This window comes from Mauremys mutica, chromosome 11, assembly GCF_020497125.1.
Source record: "Mauremys mutica isolate MM-2020 ecotype Southern chromosome 11, ASM2049712v1, whole genome shotgun sequence".
NCBI lineage: Eukaryota > Metazoa > Chordata > Testudines > Geoemydidae > Mauremys > Mauremys mutica.
The window spans coordinates 30,744,892-30,771,373 of NC_059082.1; the positions used below are offsets into that span (position 1 = coordinate 30,744,892).

The window sequence follows — 26,482 nt, forward strand, 5'->3', positions numbered from 1 at the left end:
CTTTTTTTGGCAATGGAATTACACAGTACTGGTTGCATTTTGTTAACACAGAATTTCCAGATGATAAAATCTTGTATTGAACTTTATCCTTTTCCCTGTATCCTTGAGAGCTGGAAAACTGAACTAGGAATAAGTGCCTGAAAATATGAGTTGGCTGGAGAAGAATGAACAGCAGTGTCTTTGGCAGTGATTAAAGAAATGTGAGCCTAAGTATATCGTGATGTAATATTAGAGATTAAAACGGCCTGATTGTCCACTTCCTTCCACTTCACAGTCATTTACACCTGTGCAGAGTGAGTGTGAAATGCTACCAAGTCATAACAACATTTTACATCCATTTTGCACAAGTGGAAATGACTACACAAGGAGCGGGGCAATGGAGAATCTGGCCCAGAATATACAAGAGTCTTTGGAGCGGGGGTGGGGGGCGGAAGGAAGGCACCAAGGGAACTTCCTTCTGTTCTCTGTGTGCTGGCTTTACAAATGATAAAAGCCGCAGGACAGCCCATATTATGAAGTTTATCTCCAACTATAGATGACAGATAATACAATGTATCAATAATAAATATATATACACACACACATATTTTATATATATATATAAAATAAATAAAAATCACATTGTACCAGTTGACACAGTTTTTAATAGGAAACTGTTTAGAAAACACCCTGCACAACTGCATCATTAAAATAGTTTTCTATTAACTTTATTCTACAGTGCCTCTAAGCATTAGTTTTAAGAATTCATAAGCCTTTCTTAAGTAAGATTTTGGTGGTTATACTGTGTCTAATAAAACACAGGAAAATACTAGCACATTATACAGCTACAAAAATGTCATTGCTTTCAATTCATTGGCATCTGTCCAGAATGGCAAATGTGTGTAAGCAAAAATGTGAAAAGCTGACATAAGGGTAATGATATTCTCTACATCTCTATCACTGCAAGGAGTATATGGGATTTACTGGCAAATTGACACTCTTTGCTAGAATGGATTCCTTGCTATGTCCATTAACTATATTGCTATTATTTTGGGGGTAGGGAAATGAGCAACTGACACCTTTTGGAAGGAATCAAAAAGTTAACATATATTCCAAAATCAAGTAGAAACAATAGTTTAAAATATAGTTCACCGAAGAAAAAAGGCACAATTCTGCATGTGCATGAGCAATATATGTGGGAATTAACATAAATGCCTCAATTTTTTAAGTTACAGACACTCATCTACATGAAAAATTCGCGTATGGCAAGCTGGGCTGTAAATCTACAGCACTTGAACCTTCCATGCACAAACTGACCATATAGACAAGCCCATGCGGTTATAATTTCTAAAAACTAAAGATACCTATTGACTCAGACATATCTGAACCATTTCTATACAGAGAAAAAGATCTAGGCCCTGATTCAGCAAAGCCCTTAAGTTGTACTTAACTTAAAGCATATGTTGAAGTATTGCTGAAATCAAATGACTAAATATTTTGCTGAACTGGGGCCACAGGGCATGTGGTAGGGTGGAACCTGTTTCTGTTAAAGAGCAGAAACAAATACTGTAAACTTTTATGCAAGGAGGTTTGAAATGTCAGAGAATTTCTGGATGTCTAATTGCTTCTAGATTTTCAGATGATATTGGTTTTTCATTTGGATCTGGTAAAGAGATTACATCCCTCTCTGCTATAGAACTTGCCACAGTTATCGATGTCTTTGTGATTCTATTATTGCAGTTCAACCTATACTTCTCCAGTGGGAAGCTCCAGCTGCTTGACAGTTTTGCAGTGTTAGCCACAGAGATCCTGTAAAACCAAAGACTATGCTGCCTTATTCTATTTGCCTCAAGGCACAAGTCAAGTTGTGACATTATCTCTATAGTTCTTCTCTTGTGGTTTCCCCATGACTGCACATCATCTGGGTCTCTAGACCTTCCCCCATCTTTTTGGATACTTGAGTGATCACTCTTTTCCCCAAATGCTGTGATGGTAGATGAGGTCATTTAGGGCAGTTATAGCCCCTCTAGACATGACCATTTGGACAGCTGGAGAAAGGGCTGTCTCATCTAACTGCAGAGTTTGCTTGCCGCAACTGGTCTGAGAAAGCTCAAGTCTCTTGCCCTTTAAGGCACAGTCTAAGCCAATCTCTTTTCTCAGGCCTGGTCCACACTAGGACTTTAATTCGAATTTAGCAGCGTTAATTCGAATTAACCGTGCACCCGTCCACACCAGGAAGCCATTTAATTCGACCTAGAGGGCTCTTCAGTTCGAATTCGGTACTCCACCCCAACGAGGGGAGTAGCGCTAAATTCGACATGGCTATGTCGAATTAGGCTAGGTGTGGATGCAAATCGAACTTACTAGCTCCGGGAGCTATCCCACACTGCACCACTCTGTTGATGCTCTGGACAGCAGTCCGAGCTTGGATGCTCTGAGCAGCCATATAGGAAAAGTCCCGGGAAAATTTGAATTCCTTTTCCTGTCTGGACAGTTAGAATCTCATTTCGTGGTTGGACATCGGGGCGAGCTCAGCAGCACCGGCAGCGATGCAGAGCTCTCCAGCAGAGGAGTTCATGTAATCTCTGAATAGAAAGAGGGACCCAGCATAGACTGACCGGGAACTCTTGGATCTGATCGGTGTGTGGGGCGATGAGTCTGTGCTTTCGGAGCTGCGCTCCAAAAAACGGAATACAAAGACCTACGAGAAGGTCTCCAAAGCCATGAGAGACAGAGGATACAGGCGGGATGCAACGCAGCGCCGCGTGAAAATCAAGGACCCCAGACAAGGCTACCAAAAAATCAAAGTGGCAAACGGACGCTACGGAGCCTGCCACCACTGCCCCACCAGTGACCATGGACTCTGACGATGGGACAGTGTCGACGGCCAGTTCCTCGGCGATGTTCGCGGACGGGGAAGATGAGGAAGGGTTTGTGGAGGACGAGGCAGGCGACAGCGCTTACAATGCTGCTTTCCCCGACAGCCAGGATCTCTTCATCACCGTCACGGAGATCCCCTACCAACCCTCCCCGGCCATTAACCCGGATCCTGAATCAGGTGAAGGAGCAGTCGGTAAGTGCTTTAACCATGTAAACTTTTATTCTTAATATAACAGGAATCTGAAGTATGTGAAAAGGAGGTCTCTCTATATATGGGGATAGAACAGAAATCCTCCTGGGAGATCTCCACGAAGCTCTCCTGGAGGTAATCTAAAAGCCTCCGCAGGAGGTTCCTAGGGAGAGCTGCTTTATTGGGTGCTCCGTGGCAGCACACTTTTCCGCGCGAGGCTTTCATGAGGTACTCAGGGAGCATTGCCTCCCCGAGCACGGCTGCATAGGGCCCTGGTTTGTGCTAGCTTTCACGCAGCATGCGCTCTCTATCTCCTTCAGTGACCGTCCTCAGGGTGATCTCGCTCGGAGACTCCTGCATCTAATTGGGGGAATTACTGTAATGTTACGCCTGGTCCAAAGTATTTTTAAAAAATCTCCGGACAGACGGCATAGCAGAGACTCAGCACGCTGCTGCGTGACGAGCGTAACGGAAAGCCAAAGAATCAAATGGACGCTCATGGAGGGAGGGGGGACTGAGGACGCAAGGTATCCCACAGTTCCTGCTGTCTCCGAAAAGCATTTGCATTCTTGGCTGAGCTCCAAATGCTTCTAGGGTCAAAAACAGTGTCCGCGGTGGGTCAGGGCATAGCTAGGCAATTTACGCAGCCCCCCACCCACCCCCAGAAGTGAAAGGGAAAACAATCCTCTCTTGACTCTTTTACATGTCACCCTATCTTTACTGAATGCTGCAGATAGACGCGATGCTGCAGCACTCAACACCAACATCCTTGCCCCCCCCCCCGCCATGGGTGGCTGATGGTACAAAATGACTGGTACCCGTCCTCATCATCAGCCTATTGGCACATGGGGCAGTGCAAAAGGGCTGGTAACCATGCTGACTAGCATCGGTAAGGTCAATCAAGGGCGCCTGGCCCTAATTTTTCCTGGTAGATGGTACAATATGGCTGATAACCATCGTCATCATAGCAACAGGGGGCTGAGCTTCATCAGCCCCCACCCTTCATGTGTCAAGAAAAGATTCAATTGCCCCTGGACTAGCAGCAGGATGCTGGGCTCCTCTCCTCCACACTCCTTAATGTCCTATCTGGACTATCATAGCAACTGGAGGCTGCCTTCCACTCATTTCTCAATAACAAGTCACTGTGTCTTATTCCTGCATTCTTTATTACTTCATCACACAAGTGGGGGGACAATGCTATGGTAGCCCAGGAAGGCTGGGGAAGAATGGAATGAACAGGTGGGGTTGTTGCAGGAGCACCCCCTGTGAATAGCATACAGCTCATAATCTATGCAGGATCTGACACAGAGCAGCTGTGCTCTCTGGTTCTCTGATACATTGGTTCTCTAGTACACTTGCCCATATTCTAGGCAGGACTGATTCTATTTTTAGATACCAAAAAGGAGGGATTGACTCAGAGAGTCATTTCCAATTTTGGCTTTTGCGCCCCTGGCTAACAGCAGACAGGGGCACTTATGACAGCAGCAAATGGTGCAGTGCAAAAGGACTGGTAACCATGCCCATTTTATTACCATCTTATGGTGTGGTAGATGGTACAATATGGCTGGTAACCATCTCTGCTGTCATGCAAAAGCAAAAGCATGCTGCTGTGTATTGCTGCTGGACCGCCTCTTTCAGCGGCATCTAGTACACATACGGTGACAGGCACAAAAGGCAAAACAGGCTCCATTGTTTCCACACTGTGGCGTCTGCCAGGGCAATCCAGGGAAAACGGGCTTGAAATGATTGTCTGCTGTAGCTTTCCCGGAGGAAGGGATGACTGACGACATTTACCCAGAACCACCCGCAAAAATGGTTTTTGCCCCATCTGGCACTGGGATCTCAACCCAGAATTCACAGAGACAGACTAGACTGTGTTCATTGTTCGCAAAAATTTATCTTTGCAAGGAATTCACTCCCTTTTTCCCATCACACAGCTTGGACTGTCTCCAGACCCGCCACAGCATCCCCCTCACAGAGGCTGGCAAAGATTAGGCGGCGAAAGAAAAAGACACGGGACGAGATGTTCGCTGAACTTATGGGGTGCTCCCGAGACGACGCGGACCAGCAGAGCCAGTGGAGGGAGACCCTCTCTCTGTACCAGCGCTCACACAGCGAACGGGAGGAGAGGTGGCGTGAGGAAGACAAGCAGGCGACTCAAACGCTGCTTGGACTAATGAGGGAGCAAACGGACATGCTCCTGCGCCTTGTGCATGTTCTGCAGGACCTCAGGCAGGAGGACAGAGCCCCCCTGCAGTGTATCTGCAACTGCCCTCCCCCACCACAAAGTCCCATACCCCCCTCACCCAAAATAACCAGAAGGAGGGGCGCCAGAGGCCGTGTAAACTGTCACTGCACCCCAGCAGAGTGCTCAAGTACCCAAAAGCTCTCATACCCTAAATTTTGAGAAGTCCTTTCCTTCCCACCTCACCCAAGCCCCCATCCCAGTTTCATCCCCTAACTGTCTAGTTGATAATAAAAAATACTTTTCTGTTAATTACTGTTTCCGTCATGTTCTTTTAGAGGAGACTGTGTTTGAAGGGGGGGAAGGGGGTTGGTAATTTGACAGGACAATCACCTTTACCAGGGTACAGACATGGGGGCAGGATCAGCAGCAGGTCTCACACACACACTGCAGTCAGTAAGCACCCTGGTCGGTATGGGAGGTGGTTTGCAGGTTCTGTGTGGGTGGGGGGGTACGTGACTTTGTAGCGGGGGAGGGGGGTTACAGATCTCATGCAATGGTCCCTGTCCTGGACCACACAGCCACGCAGCAGAGGAATCTGTATCCGTCCTCCCCCGCCAAAAGGCCACATAGCCCCCGCACACAGAGTCCCAAAAAGGAGGGATGGCAGGCTCCGTTGAAACATCCAGTCCGGCACTGCAGACCGCTCTGGGAGCAGGAGCCTGTCATTCCTCGAGTTTAGAGGCGGTCTTTACATCACTGCACACCCTACCCAGCACAGTCTGCATCCCAGTTTCAACCCTTTAATGCAAAGTCATCAATAAAGAAACCTTTGTAAAGTTACAGTGGAACATGTATTTTATTTTTAAACGTGTGTTGGAAGTGGGGGAAGCGGGGTGGATGGGGTATGTAACTGCAGATGCTAGTCAACAGTAACTTGGTAAAGAAACAGGGGCAGCTTCAGCTTCTCTGTAAAGAAACTGAACAGTCACAGGTCACGCTGCTCGCTGCTCGCTGGTACTTGAAGAGTTCCTTGTCGCTGTGCAAGGCGCCTGCATAGGGCTTCACGAGCCAGGGCATTAGCGGGTAGGCTGGGACCCGGCGATCACTATAGGCATCTGCACATCCCCAAGACTTATTTTGTGGTCCGGGAAGAAACTACCTTCCTGCAGGCGTCTAAACAGACCAGAGTTCCTGAAAACACGCACGTCATGAACTTTGCCTGGCCACCCGACGTTGATGTTGGTAAAACGTCCCCCATGGTCCACCAGTGCTCGCAGCAGCATTGAAAAGTAGCCCTATTTCTCAGCAGCTGACTGAGGAAGAGGTGGACGATAAGGTGCAAGGAGTTGACAACGGCCATAACTGCAGCAGGATCCGTGCTCAAAGTGCTGTGGCGCCCGCGCTGTCACTGAGCAGAAAAGTGCACGAACAGATTGCCCGCAGGCGCTTTCAGGGACGGAGGGAGGGAGGGCGTGATTGACGGTTCAATGATGACAGTTACCCAAAACCACCCTCGACACATTTTTCCCCCAGCATGCATTGGGGGGAAATCCCAGGATTCCAATGGGCAGCGGGGAGTGCGGGAACTGTGGGATAGCTTCCCACAGTGCACCGCTTCCAAAGTCGACACTGGCCCCGTTACTGTGGACTCACACAGTCGAACTAGTGTATTTAGTGTGGATACACAACTTCGACTTCATAAGGTCGATTCCACAAATTCGAATTAAGTTGATTCAAAATAGTCTTGTAGTGTAGACATACCCTCAGACTCTGGTCTGAGTGTGGGTGTGCAGTAGTAAGTCAGTTGGTGACATAATTTCCCATGCTGTACCCGCACCTACAGACTGATTGGCACATTATAAGAATTAGAATACAAATAATCAAATTTATAGGGTAGCTCTTTACGAGCTTTAGACTGCATAGGGACATTCTGACACATGACCATCTGGTTTTATTTTTAACCTCTAGGAAACTGTCCCATCCTGAAATGTTACACAGCATTGGCACTGACCATATTCCTCAGCAAAAATGGAATCTCTGGGACATAATTTGTAATAAGGAGGAGGGGGGGTTTCTGTGCACCAGGTGGAGGAGCTGAGTTGGGATAAAAGATCCTTACAGGCCCTGTGTCCTTGCCATGCCAGCAAGTCTCCTCTCATACCTCAAAATGTATTCAAGTTTTGCCAAGATCCCTATGTTGCCTGATGCTGAGGACAAGGGGTTCAGAACAAAGCAGTGAGAGAACTAGGGGTGGAAGAGGTGCAGGTGGAAAGTGGGTGGGACTGGGATTCTCTTCAGCCACTTGTAAGCAGACAGGGGTAAGGGGGAAAGAAGGGGGTGGGGAAGGAAGAGAGAACAGGTGGTGCTGATGTCCATAGGGAGAAATGGGCTGAGAATTCTCAGCTCCAATCCGTCACTTTAGACATCTGAGGAGTTGTACAGCAGCTTCCATCCAGATTACAGAATTAAGACAATCATCCAACCTCAGCATGATTCTAACAGCAGGAAACTTTCCATTCTTCTGCTGAACTTGGTAGAATTTGACACTGCTGATGAGAGGTCTTATTGCATCATCTTACCCCTCCAGACACGTTACAACATGTTGTCAAAGCTCTAAAGGGTTTCAGTGTAGCACATATTGCTTCTTCTCCTCCTCTTTTCAATTGCTACTAACTGCTCCCATTGGGTAGGATATACAATTTGGAATCATCCATTGGCCAATGAGACCCAGACTTACTGCAGACTACACTCGATATTCTGTAATCACCAGTTGTGATACCTTTAAACTCCCTGAAGCTAAATATAAACACATTTTACCAATATTTTATTGTTTTCCCCACTAACATTTCTTCTCCCCAAACAAATCCATGCAACTTCTTCCCTATAATTTACACCTATACAAGGCAATCCTAATAGACAGGCAAGCACAATTAAATAAGTGTCTTCTAGTATTCCCAGCTTTTAAGAAATGAAAACAATCAGAGGAAATACAACCCTGCTCTGGAGACTTTTTTTTTTTTTAAAAACTCACCACAGAGTTACTTGAATAGTCTCTGGCCTGAAATCTCCACTACAGTTTATATCAAAAAGACTTGCAATCATGAAATTGGCATTATAAACAAATGCTGTTTAATATATAGGTACATTTAAAGCTACTGCACTGTTACTTTGCATCTCTCTTAACCCACAGATTTGAACTTTGACAAGCTGAATGATATGCCTGAAAACCATCTCTCAACTGTCACATTACGGCTGCTGAATTTTCAGAGTAAATGCCTACTCAGTCTGGGTTGGAACCGTAAGGGAAGGGAAAACTTATCTGTGTATGATGCCTCTCTGATCAATACCTTTCACTCTGTCCTTTCCCCCCACACTTTCGCTATTGCCACAAAAGGATACCATACTTTTCTCACTCCCCTGGAATTAGGGTGACCAGATGTCCCGTTTTTAAAGGGACAGTCCTGATTTTTGGGTCTCTCTCTTATATAGGCTCCTCTTACCTTCCACCCCCGTCCCGATTTTTCACATTTGCGGTCTGGTCATCCCACCTGGAATTCACATGCCACATTCAAGAAGCAGCCAGCAACCAGTGTCAGAAAACAAGTCGTGCTTGCTGATAACATTTAATCAGACATTTGCTGTTAAGGATTTCAAACCTGTGGAATGGGATTTTTAAGATGTGACTGGCTAAATCTACAAAATGATATTTGACTAATCATCAAATTACTGTAGCAACTATGCTCAATAACCAAGAATCCTTATTTATGTTTTAGAACGATAAATGATAGCCCTTTGACAAACTGCCACAGGGTTTGCTGCTCACTGCTGGGGCACCTCCTTGTGGCTCATCTGGGAATTAGCTCTCAACCAGTCTGATGCCCCCTCCTCTAGTTCTTTGACCCATGGTCTCTCTCTCTGGACTCAATTGCTCCCTCTTTGTGGCTTGGCCCTCCACCTAGGTCACTGCTGTTTTCCCCTTCCATTGTAACAAAGTTTTGCTGGATGAAGTGTCTCAGGCAGTCCTCTGCTCCACTGCCCAGATGGTGCCACTTCTCCAGTGGCTGGTAGGGAACCTGGGCCCACCTATTACTCTGGGTTCCAGTTTATGCTATGCTGTGAATAGCAACCACAGTCTATACAATCCCAGACCCCTTTGCTGTTTCCGTGGGCTACTTCCCACCTTTCACCTCTTGCTCTGCTCTCTCCCCACCCTTTTCCCTCCAGGATGCCGCTGGAGTTTCCTATTTCGGTTTTCTTAGGTTCTTGTCACAGTCTGTATTCCCAGGCAGGATTCCAAGACTTACTCCCTCCTAGGACTCCTCCTTGACTCTTGCCAATTCCCCTCCACTCTAAGGAGTGACTGCAGCCCTCCTCTTACCACCAACTTCCTCTCTTTATTGCTGTCCCAGCTCCTCCCCCAGCTGGGCTTCATCAGCTATTAGGTTTCTTCAGCCCTGACCCACCTCCAGGTGCAGCCTGTCATAGGGTTAACTGGCCCTTTTTACCTACTCGGGCCTTGTATGGGATGGACACCCTATCACACCTTCCTAACCTTGATTTTCAGGGGTCTACGTGCAGGGGCGGCTCTAGGCCCCAGCACGCCAAGCGTCTGCTTGGGGCGGCAAGCTGTGGGGGGCGCTCTGCCGGTCGCTGCGAGGGCGGCAGGCAGGCTACCTTCGGCGGCTTGCCTGCGGAGGGTCCGCTGGTCCCGTGGCTTCGGCGGACCCTCCGCAGGCAAGCCGCCGAAGGCAGCCTGCCTGCCGTGCTTGGGGTGGCAAAATGCCTAGAGCCGCCCCTCTCTACGTGAAAAGAATGTACATAAATACTACAGACATATTCTTTAGTTGTGTTGTAAACATGAAAAAAGCTAAACTAATAAAAACAGATGAGTACTGCTTAAATTAGGAATGTGTCTTTCAGCTCTCTATTTTTACAAAAATAAGAATGTAATGTAGATTGTTTTTTAAAAAAGTCTGGCATAATTATTCAATAATGGATGCTGGGAGAGATCACAGAAAACTTGATTGCTGTTTTAGTCTAGCTAGATTTGATAGTTTATTTTAAACATCATTGTTTAATCAGAACATCTACATTTTTGTCTGCAGAGTAAGCAAACCAGTTCCCTTTATGAAAATTCTTCAACTGGAAAACAGGCCTGGTCCAGGGCTTATAGCACCAGCCTGGCACTGAGAAGATCCAGGTTTAATTCTTTGCTCTGCCACACTTGCTGTGTGACCTAGGGCAAGTCATTTGGTTAGGCCTCTGGTGCTCAGTGACAATTCTTTTTCTTTCTCACCAGTTTTATCTCATTGCTACTGTGTGTTCTTGCTGTCTGATTGTTGTACTATCTACTGTCTTATATTTATACTTAAGACTGTAAGCTCCTTAGGGAACTGATTGTCTTTATTATGTGCTTGTATAGTGCCTATCACATTGGGGCCTTGGTCTATGACTCGGGCCTCTAGGTGCTACCACAATACAAATAAATAATATGTGAATAAATAAATAAAAATAATCCCGCTGTACCTCAGCTTCCCATTGGTAAAATGGGGATAGTAGTCCTCTGCCTCACAGAGGTGTTGGGAGACTGGATACCTGCCCATAAATGAACATTACACCAACATGTACCAGAACTGGAAAAGCTGATGATGCAGGGATTTTGAAAGTATGGGGTTTCGATATGCTCAACATATTTGTGTGTCAACATTTTCGAACTACTGTAAAAACAAGTGAGCTAAATTTTTGGGCCAGATTTTTCAGTGGGTCTCCTTAAATTTGCAAGTGCACAATTCTCCATACAATTTAATTTGTGTGCAGATCAACATTTTCTCACACAAAACAAATGTATTTGCATTTTTATGTACTCAATTAATGCATTTATTTACATTTTCCCAATATGGACTTTGTTTTGCTACTGACAAACATGCACAACTCCTATTAACAGAACTGCCTAATGAACAGAATTGACCTGTAAACATTAACAGGACTGATGACTTTAGGAAACAAGGGCCTAATCCATCTCTCATTACAGTAAACACAACCTTGCTCAATCTATACATCAATGACCCAGTAACAGAAGTTCATCTATGCAGACATCTGCTGCGAACTGCAGGCTCCAACTTTCTCTGAGCTGGAGAAGACCCTGAGTGACGATGCTGCAAAGCTGGCAGATCACTATAACACCTGGTGGCTTCAGCCTAGCACCAGCAAAACAGTCTCTAGAACATTCCACCTCCACCATACCAATGCTGAGAGAGAACTAAACAGCATAAAGAATGGCCAGAGGCTGAAGCATACCCAGTTTACACAGGCATGACCCTTGACTGAACACTGACATACAAAAGCCACCTGAGCAAGATAGCAGTGAAGGTCAAGACATGCACAACAACCTTCTCCACAAACTGGCAGGTTCTTCACAGGAAGCGGATGCTCCAACCCTCAGCCGTTGCCATCTCATACATAATAGCAAAGTACCATGCGCCAGTATGGAGTCGGTCAGTATGCACCAAATTTGTTGATATGAAACTCAACTCAACAATGCGCATCATCACAGGAACTCTCCAACTGACTTATCTTCCATGGCTTCCAGTTCTGAGCCACGTTGCTCCCACTTACATCAGGAGGGAGATTGCAGCTGGCAAGCTGCTTGAGATGATACTTGCCAACCTAAGCCTGACCTTGTTCAGCTATCTTTTTAGCCCACCAGCTATAAAAGTCTTTCATCCCGATCCCCACTGTAGTCAAGGCTGCCATGCCAGGACATGACAGCAAAGTCCCTGTGGTGAGAAGAATGGTGCTTAATATCAATCACGAATCAGTTCATTGTCACAGGCCCTACTACTCGCCCACTCGGCTTCAACCTGCCACGTTGCCAGTGGGCCCTTCCAAACTGGGCAAGGCCTCTGTGCAGCCAACCAGGACCGCTGGGGTCCTTGAGAGAAACCAAGCTGCAGCTATTGTGCCAATCAAACAATGATGCACATTGTCGAGGTGTGCCCCCTAACCAAATTCAGCAGGGCAATGAGAGCTCCACTTGGCCACTAAGAATGCTATCACTTGGTTTGGTGAATATGCAAATGCTAAATAAAATAAATGTTAAACAAAGTTAGATCAGGACCCTAATGAAAGTGTTTCTCAGAATGAAAGAATTCTCTCTCTATCCTCATAGGAAGACTATTATCCGTTAGAAGGGGATCACCCACTCTTTCCTTCCTCTAAAGGCATCCATCCCTACCACTTCTACAATGATTTCAGACTCCCTAAAGATGTTATGTCTTCAGACTTCTACAAAGACTTTCTAAAACTCCTTGAACTTTCCCAGTGGCAGTGCTGCCTATCAATAGACAAACCAAGCCCTCTGAAAATTTCATTTCTCTTGACAAAGACCCTCACATGACTGCCCAAGATGCAGATTTTGTCACACACTGACAGAACACTTAGAGAACACTATACCAGAAAGAACAGGTCTGCACAGATCAGAGTGGTTCTGATATTATGCTTAGAGGGGATATTTACATAAGGACTCCTGCAATACATACCTTTAAGGAGCGCTGTCAAGGTTGATCTATTTTAAAAAAATCCTCTAGTTCAAGGGTATTTTTCCATAATAATTAGCTTCTTAGTTATCCTATTAGAATTAGATTCGTAGTGATTTCCCAGATTCCCACCTTTAATCTAACCAGAGTCTGATATTGAAATAGCATCTTGTTTTATCTGCCAAGAAAATTAATACTAAGGGCAAATTTTATTCTTGGATACCTAAGTATGACTCTCACAGAATTCAATATACATTAAGTACATGTGTCATGGAACAACAGGGCCTAAGGCCTAGATCTTGAAAGTTGCTTTGCATGACCCAGAGTGCACATGAAACTCCACTTAACTCAATGAGACACTCCATGCATGGAAGCTGTCTGGACAGATGCTGCAGTTTGATATTATTCTATATTTTATAGCAACAACAAAACCTTTTATGAAGTCTCTTGTCTTGCTCTATGCAGAATAGAGCCTCTTAAATTTATAATGATCCTGTGTCATCAGTGGCCAAGTGCACATTGGCACCTTAAAGATGCCACCGGACTCCACTGGGCTCCTTGTTGTTTTTGTGGATACAGACTAACACGGCTACCCACTGATAAGTGCACATTGGTTAATCTGGGCCTCATTTCAATGGGTGCAATTTAACCCATGATGAAGCCACACTAAAGCTATCCCTCATCTTTCTGTACAAAAATAACAGATTCCCTGTATCCAAAACTCAGAGCTACAGGACAAAAAATAACAATTTAGTAAGTTAAAATCTTTAGTAAGTCAAGTCGGATTTTATTTTGTCTCCCCAGAAGCTATTCAGAATCAACTATTATTTTGGAAAGGGAGAAAAAAAAAGTGGCCAAATTCAGGCCACAAGCACATTTATCGTAACTTCTGTTATAGGTTAATATGGGTTCATTCAGACTATCTGCTGTCACATGCTATGCTCTCTCAGCAGATTAGTCCATCCAGGGACAGGAATAATCTGAGAGAGACATGGGGAGGAGTGATCAGAGGGTATATTCACTGATCAAGCTTCATATCCTAAGCCTGCAAAGCACTTAAACACAGCTTTAAAATACCACTATATTAGGTCTGTAGGGATGAGTTGGTCACAGACGGCCCAGGTCTGTGGGGTAGTCAGGTAAGACGCTCTGCCCTGCAGTCAGCCATGGTCCCTCTTCTCCCTGAGCTCCAGTAGGAGTGGTATCCCTGAATCCGAACTCCACTCCTACCTCAGGGCTCTCATCTTTGTGGACCTCCTCAGGCTGGCATGATGATGCCAGCAATGGCAGTGACTGTGGAATCTGTGCCCAGCTGGGGCAGGTGAGTTGCTCCCCTACTATTAATGGCAAGTGCCAACACCAAGTTGCAACAGCACTCGCTCAAATTTGGCCCAGCTGCCCCTCTGTCATGATGCAGGGGTGACCCAGCCAAACCCAAATGCTGCTGTAACCTATGCACTCGGTCACAATGCCGCTCACTTAAATTTGTCAGCTGCGCCTCTGTCATGACAGAGGGGCAGCCAGGCAAAACCTAAGATGGGGGCCCTGTGGAAGTGGCCAAGTGCACATTGGCACCTTAAAGATGCCACCGGACTCCACTGGGCTCCTTGTTGTTTTTGTGGATACAGACTAACACGGCTACCCACTGATAAGTGCACATTGGTTAATCTGGGCCTCATTTCAATGGGTGCAATTTAACCCATGAAGCCACACTAAAGCTATCCCTCATCTTTCTGTACAAAAATAACAAATTCCCTGTATCCAAAACTCAGAGCTACAGGACAAAAAATAACAATTTAGTAAGTTAAAAAAATACCTCCAACCAAAGACTGTCTAATTGCTTAGAAGCTCTTTCAACTGATACAGGATCAGACATTCTGAACCAAAGGGGGGAGAGAGAGAGAGATGCTGAAGAAGCCTCAGCCAATATACATAAAAACCTCTGATAACAGGAAACTAGCCAAGATAGTGCCATTATCTTAAAAAAAAGAGAGAGCAAAGAACAGAACAAAAAATTCAGTCCAATTATTTTTAACTTCAGCCTTAGAGAAAGTATCATCATCTATTTTAAGAGATCAATCGGGAGTATTTATTAAAATAGTTCAGGTTTCTGAAGCACTGTTGGTTTTAATCACCTATTATTTTCTAACTTGTTTGAGTTCTTTAAGAATAAAAGCTACCAAGAGAGATAAAAGGACTCCATTGAATATTCTTTGGTCAGGAAACTTGCTTGAGAATATTTCACATTTGGGGTTAGTGACTCAGGTGCAAAAAACCCACCGAATAGGAGGACTGAGATCAAGTCGAATTTAAGAGTTAGAGAATGAGAGATACTGTCTCACGTAAACCTTCCACTTACTTCCTGAAGAATACCTTTAGAAACCTTGAGGCAAGAGCTTAAGGCACTGAGATAAATGAAGAACATCTGAATTTTCTCAAGATTTTCTAAAACATCTACAGAGCTTGAAGCACCTTCAAATGAACCTGAAACAGAAGCTAAGAATATGGACGCAATATGAATATTATTTATACAGCACCAAAATATCAAATTTAGCTTTACAGAGATTTCAAAACAAAATGGTCCCTACCCAAGGGTGCTCACCATATGCATCAGACAAACACAGCAAATGAAAACAGACAAATGAAAGGGATAGGGGAAAACAGTGCCAGAGGTGAACTAAACAAAATTAAGGGTATGGAATCCCATATGATCTTCAGTCAATATTTTCAGATCTGATCTGAAATACCTTACCCTGCTTGTGAAAAAAGACAGCGCATTAAGGACTTGATCCAAGGCAAAGCCAACAAGAGTCTTTAAACTGGTTTCAGTAGGCTTTGGTAAAGGATTTGAATGGCATTAAGGAAATTGTACTCAAACCTTGGTGGAAAGTAGAAGCAGAATAAGTAATACAAATCTCATTGCCAAGAAACTATTAGAAATCCCCCAGACAAGCCATCCACACACTAAACCAAATGCTGGAACCAATTAAAAAATATTCTTTAAGTGGGTTAATGAGTGGTTGGAAGAGATTTCTAAACATTTTTTTAACTCCTGACCCCTACCCCACACTGCAGTCATTTAGAAATTTGCTGGATCCGACAAGAAACAAACTGCCTGAGAACAGTAAAATACATTCTTTTTCTATTCTCCTCTCATTTTTGGATTAAGAAGTGATTCTGGACAGAACTCTGACCTTGGATATGCCCATTGCTATGCATCTCTCGTGCACATGTTGCCAGATAACTGTACATGTGCACCTGAGTTCTGAATTATGGCCTCAGTATGGCCTTTGTCAATCTATCATTACTGGATTTTTAAAGCGTAGTTGCATTTTTTAAAAGAGATTAAGTCTGCACTATGGAGGCTAACCCTCACAGCTATGTCGGCATAGCACCGTTGAGTAAGCACAACCTACACTGACAGAGGGTTTTTTTCCCTGTTAATATAGGAACACCACCTCCCTGAATGATGTTAGCTACGCTGATGGAAGCACTTTTCTATTGACATAGCTGTGTCTGCACTGGGGTAGGGGGGATATCAGCATCGTTACATTAGTCAGGTGTGTGGTTTTTTTTCACAGTCCTGACCGATTTAGGTGTGCATATATAAATGTCAAGCCTTCCACTTAGATCTAAAGTCACGAGGAACTGCAGGATGTTTCAGCTACCACCACAATAAAAGCAGAAGTAGAATGGCTCTATACACAATACAGGAAACAGCAAGTGGTCTATAGTCCCCACTTCTACATCGTCAATTCTAAAATTAACTGTCATAGCAACAGGAATCCAAATCTTCATAAGAACATAAGAAAGGCCGTACCGGGTCAGACCAAAGGTCCATCTAGCCCAGTATCTGTCTACCGACAGTGGCCAATGCCAGGTGCCCCAGAGGGAGTGAACCTAACAGGCAATGATCAAGTGATCTCTCTCCTGCCATCCATCTCCATCTTCTGACGAACAGAGGCTAGGGACACCATTCTTACCCATCCTGGCTAATAGCCATTTATGGACTTAGCCACCATGAATTTATCCAGTCCCCTTTTAAACATTGTTATAGTCCTAGCCTTCACAACCTCCTCAGGTAAGGAGTTCCACAAGTTGACTGTGCGCTGCGTGAAGAAGAACTTCCTTTTATTTGTTTTAAACCTGCTGCCTATTAATTTCATTTGGTGACCCCTAGTTCTTGTATTATGGGAATAAGTAAATAACTTTTCCTTATCCACTTTCTCAACATCACTCATGATTTTATATACCTCTATCATGTCCCCCCTTAGTCTTCTCTTTTCCAAGCTGAAGAGTCCTAGCCTCTTTAATCTTTCCTCGTATGGGACCCTCTCTAAACCCCTAATCATTTTAGTTGCCCTTTTCTGAACCTTTTCTAGTGCTAGAATATCTTTTTTGAGGTGAGGAGACCACATCTGTACACAGTATTCGAGATGTGGGCGTACCATGGATTTATATAAGGGCAATAATATATTCTCAGTCTTATTCTCTATCCCCTTTTTAATGATTCCTAACATCCTGTTTGCTTTTTTGACCGCCTCTGCACACTGCGTGGACATCTTCAGAGAACTATCTTCATTTACAATGCAGATAATCTTCTAGTTCAGATTGTACATTCGCAACAACTGAGCTGCTGATTTACAGTTTGTTGCAGTGAACTTCTAACATGATGGATAGTCAGGGTACATAAAACATTTGTGATGTGCACTGACACCAAATAGTCAGGGAACAGCACAACTTCGACGTCTGCTTTATTGCTCATTTTTATTTCCCCCCCAATAGCCTAAAGCCAGACTGCTAATATTAGTTTATTCTTAGTTTATGATTATTCTTGAGCCACAAATAGCCATACAGCCGACTAAAGCTATCTTTAAGGAAGTTGTTCATTGACTTACTTTCAACAGATTTTAAATAGGAGTTCCTTGAGGCATGTATCAGATGGGCATTATACTGCTGGTTTTCGGTGAGGAAAATAGTCCATTTTTGCCACAGTAGAAGGTGTGAATAAGTGAAAATATGTCCCCTGAGAAATCTGAAAAAGAAGAGACTGTACATTAATCATCTTCCTTCCTATGCACAGTTTGAATGATACCAATTATCAATGCATTAAAAAAAGTCAGCCCTACCCTCCGATATTAGGTGCCCACCATATAGCACTGACATTGATATTGACTATGTTACTGCACACAGCTATTTGCATGGGAAAAGCAGATTAGCTGGGTATCCCTCTGCCTGTGCACACAAGTGGGAGTTCTGAATGCACAAAATGGGTGCAATGTTCACTTAGGCAGGCATGAAAAAAAATCAGTGAAAGCCTTTAGGCGAGGTAAAAACAACATGAATTAATTTTTTGTGGTCAAATTTTCACCTAGAGTTAAGCGGGAGGGCAGAGGGACACGTCATAACATTTCAGGGAAGTGAAATTATGAGAAGAGCAGCCGTAGGGGAGGGTTTTTGAGGGTGAGAAGTTACCCATCACCAGTCACTGGGTCCTGTTGGAGAGGAATGTTAGGAACCATTGTCATGCTGAGCATCTACTCTAGCAGTAGCATGTAGGATGGTAAGTAGTATGAGCACTGAGATACAGCGTCTGCCCAAAGCACCCAGAGTGTTGGTACACATTCCACTGTTGGAGCCTGCCTGTCGTTACTTTGACAGTTTTGCCAGGAAGAGTGGTTGGAGATAGGAGGAGAACTGGAGAGGTTTGCTTTGTGAAAAGTTGGCTTTCTGAAGATTGAGCAGGCTCCTGTATTTTTCAAGGGAGTTTGGTGGGTTCTCTGCTCTGAAAGACGCCGTGGTTTCTGTGAAGAGTGGACACAGTTGTATTTTGATGTCTTTCATGAGCCAAGAATATTAAATGGGGCTTGGGTATTTTTCAGGGCTTCACCTTGTGTGATAAAACAACACTCCCCTGTGGTACTGGTGTGATTAATGCCATCTGGTCAGTTTTAAAGTGAAAGAAGCAAGGCTTGCTTCTTTGTTCTACAAATGTTCCTTACCTTGCAATACTCCCGATCGATGAGTGGAGGGCGAGAGCAAAGAGGAGTCACAAACTAAAACAGTGTGAATAATGGGGTTGAGGAAAACAAGTTGTAGGAGCAAAATAAAATAAAGTAGCTTGAATTACTAAATCACATCAACACTGAAATTTTTGTGGTCTTAAAAAAGATTGAAGTACACTGGGAAAAAAGAACTGGCACATATCCAGCAGGTAGCCCAAATTCCCCAGGTACAGAGGAGCATTCTGGTGGTCTCATTTTAAAAAATGACTGACTACTTCACATATAAATTCGACCGTGCAAGACACAAGCAGGCTTTCCTCCACTACCAGCTGTGCTTGTCTTTCTATTCCACGTCTCGTTTACAAATCCCTTTATAGACAGTGCATGGGAACTCTCACTCTTTCTTAAATCTCTATGATGAGCATAGAATATTGGGGGAGCAAGGGATTTACTTAGTATTTACCTATGTGCTAGATCCCGTATAAGACAAAGGCAGGCATGGTCTCTGTCCCACTAGCCTACAATCTAAATCTAATCACACTTTTAAATGCATAATCACATTGCAAAATTTGAATGGGCAAAGACCTTGAGAAAGCATTTAGTAATTAAATGCACTGGTTTTTCCTCCCTGTGAGAGTTAAAATCCACTTTTCTTCACTTGGCTTGTGCCACTGGTTTCAGTTTTGGAGAGTGTGGGCAGTGGATTCAACCAATAACAATGTGGAGACGGCAGCTTAATGGCATCAGAAGTGTTAGCATTATGAGCTCTGTCTGAGTAATCTTACTGATACAGTTCTCCAAGCATACATTATCCTCTTGTACATAAAGATCAGAGACTGACTTGAATGCTTAATACTGTGTCAAGTGCATAGTCCATGTTAAGACTTGTAGTGTGTTCCCTTAAAGTGGAATCTTTTGCACATACAGTTCTGACACATACACATACATGTCAGTTACTATATGAAACACAGGGCTTGATTCCCTGCTGCCCTGCACCAAGGGGCATGTCCATCTGGTCCCACAGCTCAGACTACAGGGGTGCGAATAGCAATGTGCTCAAAAGTGCTGTGCTGTTTCTCCCCCATGTGGATGCTGTGGGCATGAACTGAAATGTTCAGAGTTCACCTTTAATAAAGAATTAAGTCCTGTTTGAAGATGGCTATGTCAATGCAAAATAGAAACCTTTTAGTTTGCATCTGCAGCATCCACCCAGGGAAGTAACTGTGCAGCTCTTTAGTGCGCACTGCTATTCACATCCCATAGTCCAATCTTTGGGGCAGTATAGACATGTCCCTTGTGTAGTCTTTTATATCAGTACAAAGTGAATGCAAAGCAGGTTTAAAATGCTACCACTTTGACTTGGTCATGCTTTGCATTGGTATAAATAACTACACATGGTAAAGGGCTACAGAGAATCAGCACATTAACATTAATGGATGGAAGCTCTGAGGCCTATCTTTTGAAGGCTTCTGTTACAAAGAGTTATGCAGACAACGAGCCCATCATACATCCTGTATGACTGGATAAGGAGGAGGAGAACAACATGCACATTTATAGCAAGTACAAAACAAAACAAAAACCAGCAGAATAGAGCTGTCAAGGTACAGACAAGATTCAAAGAACAATCTTAAATGTCCTTAAACTTTATATTGCAGGAGTAAAGGATAGTTTAGTTTTCAGCTTTGGATAAATGTTTACACAGCACTGCTTGCATTCAATCCCATGCATGCCTTGCACTAAGCGCTCTACTGCACACAATAGCTAAATGACAACATGCCTGCATTTACCTGTGCATTACAGTAGAAAAGAGTTCACACAATACACCAAAATAAAGTTAGAAATCTCTTTTCCCCCTTTGTCTCCCATGCTTCTGTTTCTGTGAAAGCTGATACTGTTTGGTTACTGTATTCTGTTTGCAAGGTGATTAAAAAGAGTACTTGAATTAATTCCTTTTTCACTTCTACACCCCCTGCAACGTCACTTAAAGCCTTTTTAGAACAGACACAAAAGAGAAAATATGGGTATGAGACATAGAATCAGGGATGATTCCTTTCCTAACATTGTGAAGGTGCATAATTGAAGGATAGCCACCCCATTCTGTGTATTTCACTTAAACTACATAAATAATTGACAGCCTGTGAAGATCTCATTAGGAACAACAAAATCCATGTGTCAGACAAATCCAGAGGGACAATATCCCCACTTATGAATTATACAGAATATCCAGCCAAATGCACTATTACAGGTCATTAAACAACTTGATAGCCATGCTAGTGACTGAGCAGTGAGACATTGCTATATAGAGGATCAGCATTTGAATCCTGTTCTTTGTCTTTCACAGCTCACTGGGGGTGGCAGGCTATAGAAGAGAAACGAAGATCACGTGTCATATTTTATGATGAGAAAGAAAGGAAATTTAGGCCATTAGGATAGCATGACTATGCTAGCCCATTTAAGTGTTCTGAAGGGAGTCTGATCCCAGCCTGCAGCCAGGGCTGGATTAAGGCATTAGCATTATAGACTCATGCCTAGAGCCCCAGGAGTAAAGTGTTTATATCAGAATCTTAGCTTCCATTAAAAAAAGTAAATTTCTAGCTGTCATGGTTACGAAGGAAAACTTGACAACATGACAGGATGCTGTTCTGGGAAGAAGGATTGCTGAGCACAGATGGGGTCCAGCTATCGAGGAAGGGGAAGAGTACCTGGATATTACTGATGAGTGCTTAAACCTAGGTTTGATGGAGGCAGGAGACAAAAGCCAAGTCAAAAACATGGAGACCTGGGAGAAGGGTCGGAATCTAAGGGCGGGGGGTGGGTGGGGTGTGCGCATGGGCCATTATAGCAGGGACAAAGGGGAGACAAGAGGGAACATAGAGAAGAAATCAAATCAGTATCTTAGATGTCTGTACACTAATGCAAGAAGTAGGAGAAAGAACTAGAAATACTAGTGAACAAACACAACTATGACATAATTGGCATCATAGAAACGTGGTGGGATAATACACGTGGCTGGAATATTGGTATAGAAGGGTACAGCTTGCTCAGGAAGGACAGACAGCGGCTAAAAGGGAGGTGATGCTTTGTTTACCAAAGATGTATACACTTGGACTGAACACGTTAGACAAACACCTGTCAGGAATGGTCTAATCATTACATAGTCCTGCCTTGAGTGCAGGGGACTGGACTAGATCACCTCTCGAGGTCCCTTCCAGTCCTACATTTCTGTGATTCTATGACCAAGTGTAAACAATGCTGTGACGTCTGCCTGAGTCTGCAGGCAGCCTGAAACACTAGTTCTCAGAAGAGTGAACTACCCCATACAGTTCAATATGGAGTTAATTCCACATCTCATTGCCCTGGAGGGCCCCTGCAAACACCAGGCGATCAGTGAAATCTGTGTGGCAAGCAAGAAAGAGTGCAGTGGTCCTAGTCCACCTGTCATAGTGGATAATCCCTGAGGTAAGTACTGGGAAAACGGTCTGGAGAGAATTGAGAAGTACAGAGTCCCTAGTGCACTCCTAAGGGAAAGGCTGGAGCCACCTCCACACCAAATGGGGACCACACAGCCTAGGACCTCAGCCCAGATCTATGCTAAACACTTTTCCCAGTTTAGTAATGTCACTCAGGAGGTGTGATGTTTTACAACATTTTTATCCTGCCAAAAGCCCCTAATGTAGACAAAGTTATATGACCAAAAGGTGTTTTTGCCAGTAGAACAAAAGCAATCTTTTGCTGACATAACTGCATCTATATTAGGGGCTTTTTCTGGTACAATATAGCTATACCAGCAAATTGTTTGTAGTGTAGACAGACTCATAATGCCTAAACGTAGTCCTGCCTTCAGTTAAAAGATGATGTTGAGAAATTAGCCTTGGTGCAGGGAGGGACTGGAATACTCCTGTGGCAAAAGCCATTGCTATGCTATATGCAGTATTGCTGTAGCCATTTTGGTCCAAGGATATGAGAGACACAAAGTGAGTGAGGTGATATCTTCTATTGGACCAACTTCTGTACATGAGAGAGACAAGCTTTTGAACTACACAGAGCTCTTTTTCAGGTCTGGGAAACTATCTTAGAGTGTCACTGCTAAATATACGGTGGAACAGACTGTTTAGCATAAGTGGTCCCATTTCAAGGGACCATTCGAGATGAAGTGGCCTGCTAACACCCCTCTAGTCATGGGGATGGCGGGGAAGTGAAGATGGAGGGAAAGCAGCTGCGGCGGTTGTTAGTGGGTTACAGAGTGTTATAATAAGCCATAAATCCAGTGTCTCTGATCAGTCCATGATTTTTAGTGTCTAGCGAAGTTATGAATTTAAGCTCCCAGGCTTGTCTTTTGAATGTGCTGTGCAGGTTTCCTTTGAGGATGAGGACTGATAGGTCAGGTATAAGTGTTTGCTTTGAGAAAGTGTTCACCAACAGGTGATATGATGTTTTTCATCTCTTGTCATTTTCCTGTGCGAGTTCAATCGAGAGGGTAGTGATTGTCTGGTTTCACTTACATAACTACTATTGTGGCAGTTTGTGTACTGGATGAGGTACACCATACATTGTGACAGGCATGTGTAGGATCCCTGGTGCCGCTTTGAATTGGTGTGTCCTCGTCTGTGCTGTTATGCTAGGCTGTCAGGCAGCACAACTACGTTAACTTCTGGTCATTGGTTTGAATCTGATCCAGGCTGATAGTGACTGAAAGTTGTCTGAGTGGTGTTCAGTAGCCTACAAAGATAAATTAGCAGTCTCAGTCCAGTTCCAGTAAACAGATGCCCACAGCACAAAAACCATTACATCACTGAAGAATGTTATTGTCAATTTGATCGGAGAGGACAAGAAATTGAATCTTTTATCTTCAGGGGGAGTCTCTTATGGGCAGGACTGAGGCTTGTGAGTCCATGCACAGAAGCAGGTACAATTGACAGGAGCATAAAAATCAAAGAAGCTCAAATGTTTGTAGCTTCTTTGGGGGTTCAAGGTTTTGTTTAATGGCAGCCACTCCTTTTCTGGGCACACGTTATAAATTATTTAACAAGACAGAACAAAAGTGATAGGTGAGGAGGGTTTTTCAATAAAAGTAAATGTTAGTGCCCTAGTTATCTGAATTTTTTTTTCCTTTTAGTGTCTTGCTTCTTCAGATTGCAACGCCTTTTCAGAGCTCTGTTTATATACCATTAACAAGTCATACCGTTAGCCTAATTTTTCCATGAAATAGCTTTCATTTCTAAAAATATCCATGGCTGTTTATGAAACCACAAAAGGAATACAATATGCCACAAGAAGCAAAAAAGCCTCTCATATTTCTTGAGTCTGTCAGATCAATTCAGCAACATCCCTTATATCTTCACTCGGTACAAATGAGCTATAGCCACCCAGATAGTCACAACATTTGAGAATACAATTGATTTTATAGCTTTAATTTAAATTGGGGAAAATATAAAAATAAGATGAGCTAATTAACAGGAAGCTCTGGTTTGAAGACAGCATAGAGGGCTGGTTGGTGAGACTGTGGGGAAACATGCAGATGCATTATTTATAATGAAGAAATGGTGCAGTGACTAAGCTAAATGTGAAATTTGATGCTGATTTTACAGAGGTGCTAAACATTCCCAACTCGCTTCAATCGGAGTTGTGGATGCTTGGTACTGCTGAGAAGTCGACCATTAGCTCTAAATTGCCACTTTTGTCATCATCTATTGTTATGTGCTATAAAAATGGAGGCATGGATGGAGTTAAATATCCGTGTGTGAAATAGGGAATTCTGACAGTCAGAAATGGAATTGCTATTGATTGAAAAATAAGCTTGGGGCAGCGGGGGAGGCGGAGAGAAATAAAACCACCACCACATGGAAGAGTAGCTCTCCAGGCAATAGCTAAAGAAAAAGCTAATGGCACTTGCTACAATATGTGCACCTATGGAAAGAAAATAAAGTGGATAGAACTGCAAGGAGGACAGTAGTTTCCAAACCACAAACAGCCTCTCTCAAATTACTGATGATTTAAAAAAGGAAAGAATATGGAGGGATACAGCTCTCTCTTTGTGCCATATTCAGTAATGCTGATGGCAATATTATCCTAAGGAACTGAGAACGGCTTTCCAGGGCTTCCTGCGAGCTGCAGCACATAATAATAAAGTGAAAGAACGGTTGTTATTTCTTTTAACTGTAGCTGGGGAAAGGAGTCCACTGCAGCAGTGATTATGCTGTATTTCTCCCCTTTTCATATCAAAAGCATCTGGGTTTGAAGACTGGCAGTATTTTTTGTTTGAAAATAAAAGAGCCTAGAAAAGTATGCAAATTGAGAAGGAAAATCAGCCATAAAACACAAGCAAATGTGGGAAGGAGAATGTAATTTTTTTTTCCTGCTAGCTACCAATCTTTCAAATAGCTACTCCCAAAAGTTATGGGCAGAAGAAAGGGTCACTGATGTTTCAGTAAATACATACAAAATCCTAGACGGCAAAGTTCTCTGAAAAGAAAAGGATAGTTTAAACTCACTGGTCTTCAACTGTTTTTGTTCTTTAAGGATGCTGAGAGCTTTTCTTATCTGTGTGGATTATCACTACAGTATGAAGAGAGCTACTGTGCACACGTGAGCAAGCCCATAAGCTGGGTCTTTTTCTCCCTCCTACTGTGTATACAAAGCAGAGTCTAATAGGCTGAAATATGTTCCATTTTAAGGGCCCAATCCAGACAAAAGGAGCCTGCTCAGCTACTGGCATGTGGAAGCTCCATAAATATAGAGGCTCTTTGGAAAGGGATAGCTCAGAGGTTTGAGCATTAGCCTGCTACACTCAGGGTTGTGAGCTCAATCCTTGAGGAGGCCATTTAGGGATCTGGGCAAAAATCAGTCTGGGGATTGGCCCTGCTTTAAGCAGGGGGTTGGAGGACTAGATGACCTTCTGAGGTCCCTTCCAACCCTGATATTCTATGATTCAAATAGCTCCTAAACTTTTTGGAAGATGTATGTGGTCTTTTCACTGCAGGCTCCCATTTGGTTATACATTTTAAAGGAGCCAGAGCACAAAGTTATTGTGTTTGTTCTGACTAGCAGCGCTGCTCACTGGCCAAGGAGAGAAGGAGGAAGAGAATCCCATCTAAAAATTCCTCCCCTCACTCATGAAAATAAAAGGATTCTTATACCATAGTAATCCATGTGGTAGAAATACTTAGGTAAGACAGAAAGGAAGACAGAAGAAATCTTGTGACCCAATAAGGACTTGAGCTAGGGAGTAGAACAACAATAGATAAGGGACATCATCATAGCAAATCCAAAAAGATTCAGATTGAGCACCAACCAGATTCAATTTATGTCCATCAATAGCAAACTTATTGTGCCACCAAAGCTTTTGGTGACCATGTGATGTCCAGCCATCTATTGCATTTCTTGGTGTAAACTTTCTAATTCAACCAATGAAAGAGAGAGAAAAACCCTCAGAAAAAAGGAGGGAACAGAAGCCATCCCTCTCCCAACTACAAGATGTCAAACATTAGGCAAAAAGGGTCTGCATCGAATGTCTTTCTACATTAGCTACAATAAGATAACTGGAGTGCTGTCTAGAATGGAGGTGGAATGGATGGATTAAAGTGCAGGAGGATCATTTCTGGGAACTCATCGCCCCATCTAGCTCTGCAATGTGTTATCAAAGACCCACTATAGTTCTCTTTTGCTTTTCACGCCAGGTCCACCTTCCTGCTGAATAGGTTAACAT

General features: G+C 43.6%; 1 protein-coding gene across 3 annotated transcripts in view; it reads right to left on the bottom strand.

Moving 5' to 3' along the window:
- Window positions 1–26,482, bottom strand: part of OTUD7A (OTU deubiquitinase 7A) — a 402,354-nt gene that overhangs the window by 132,758 nt on the left and 243,114 nt on the right. For all 3 annotated transcript variants that reach the window (XM_044980928.1, XM_044980927.1, XM_044980929.1), the window contains one exon: window positions 17,671–17,807. The gene's annotated coding sequence lies outside the window, so the exon portion shown is untranslated. The remainder of the gene's footprint in view (window positions 1–17,670; window positions 17,808–26,482) is intronic.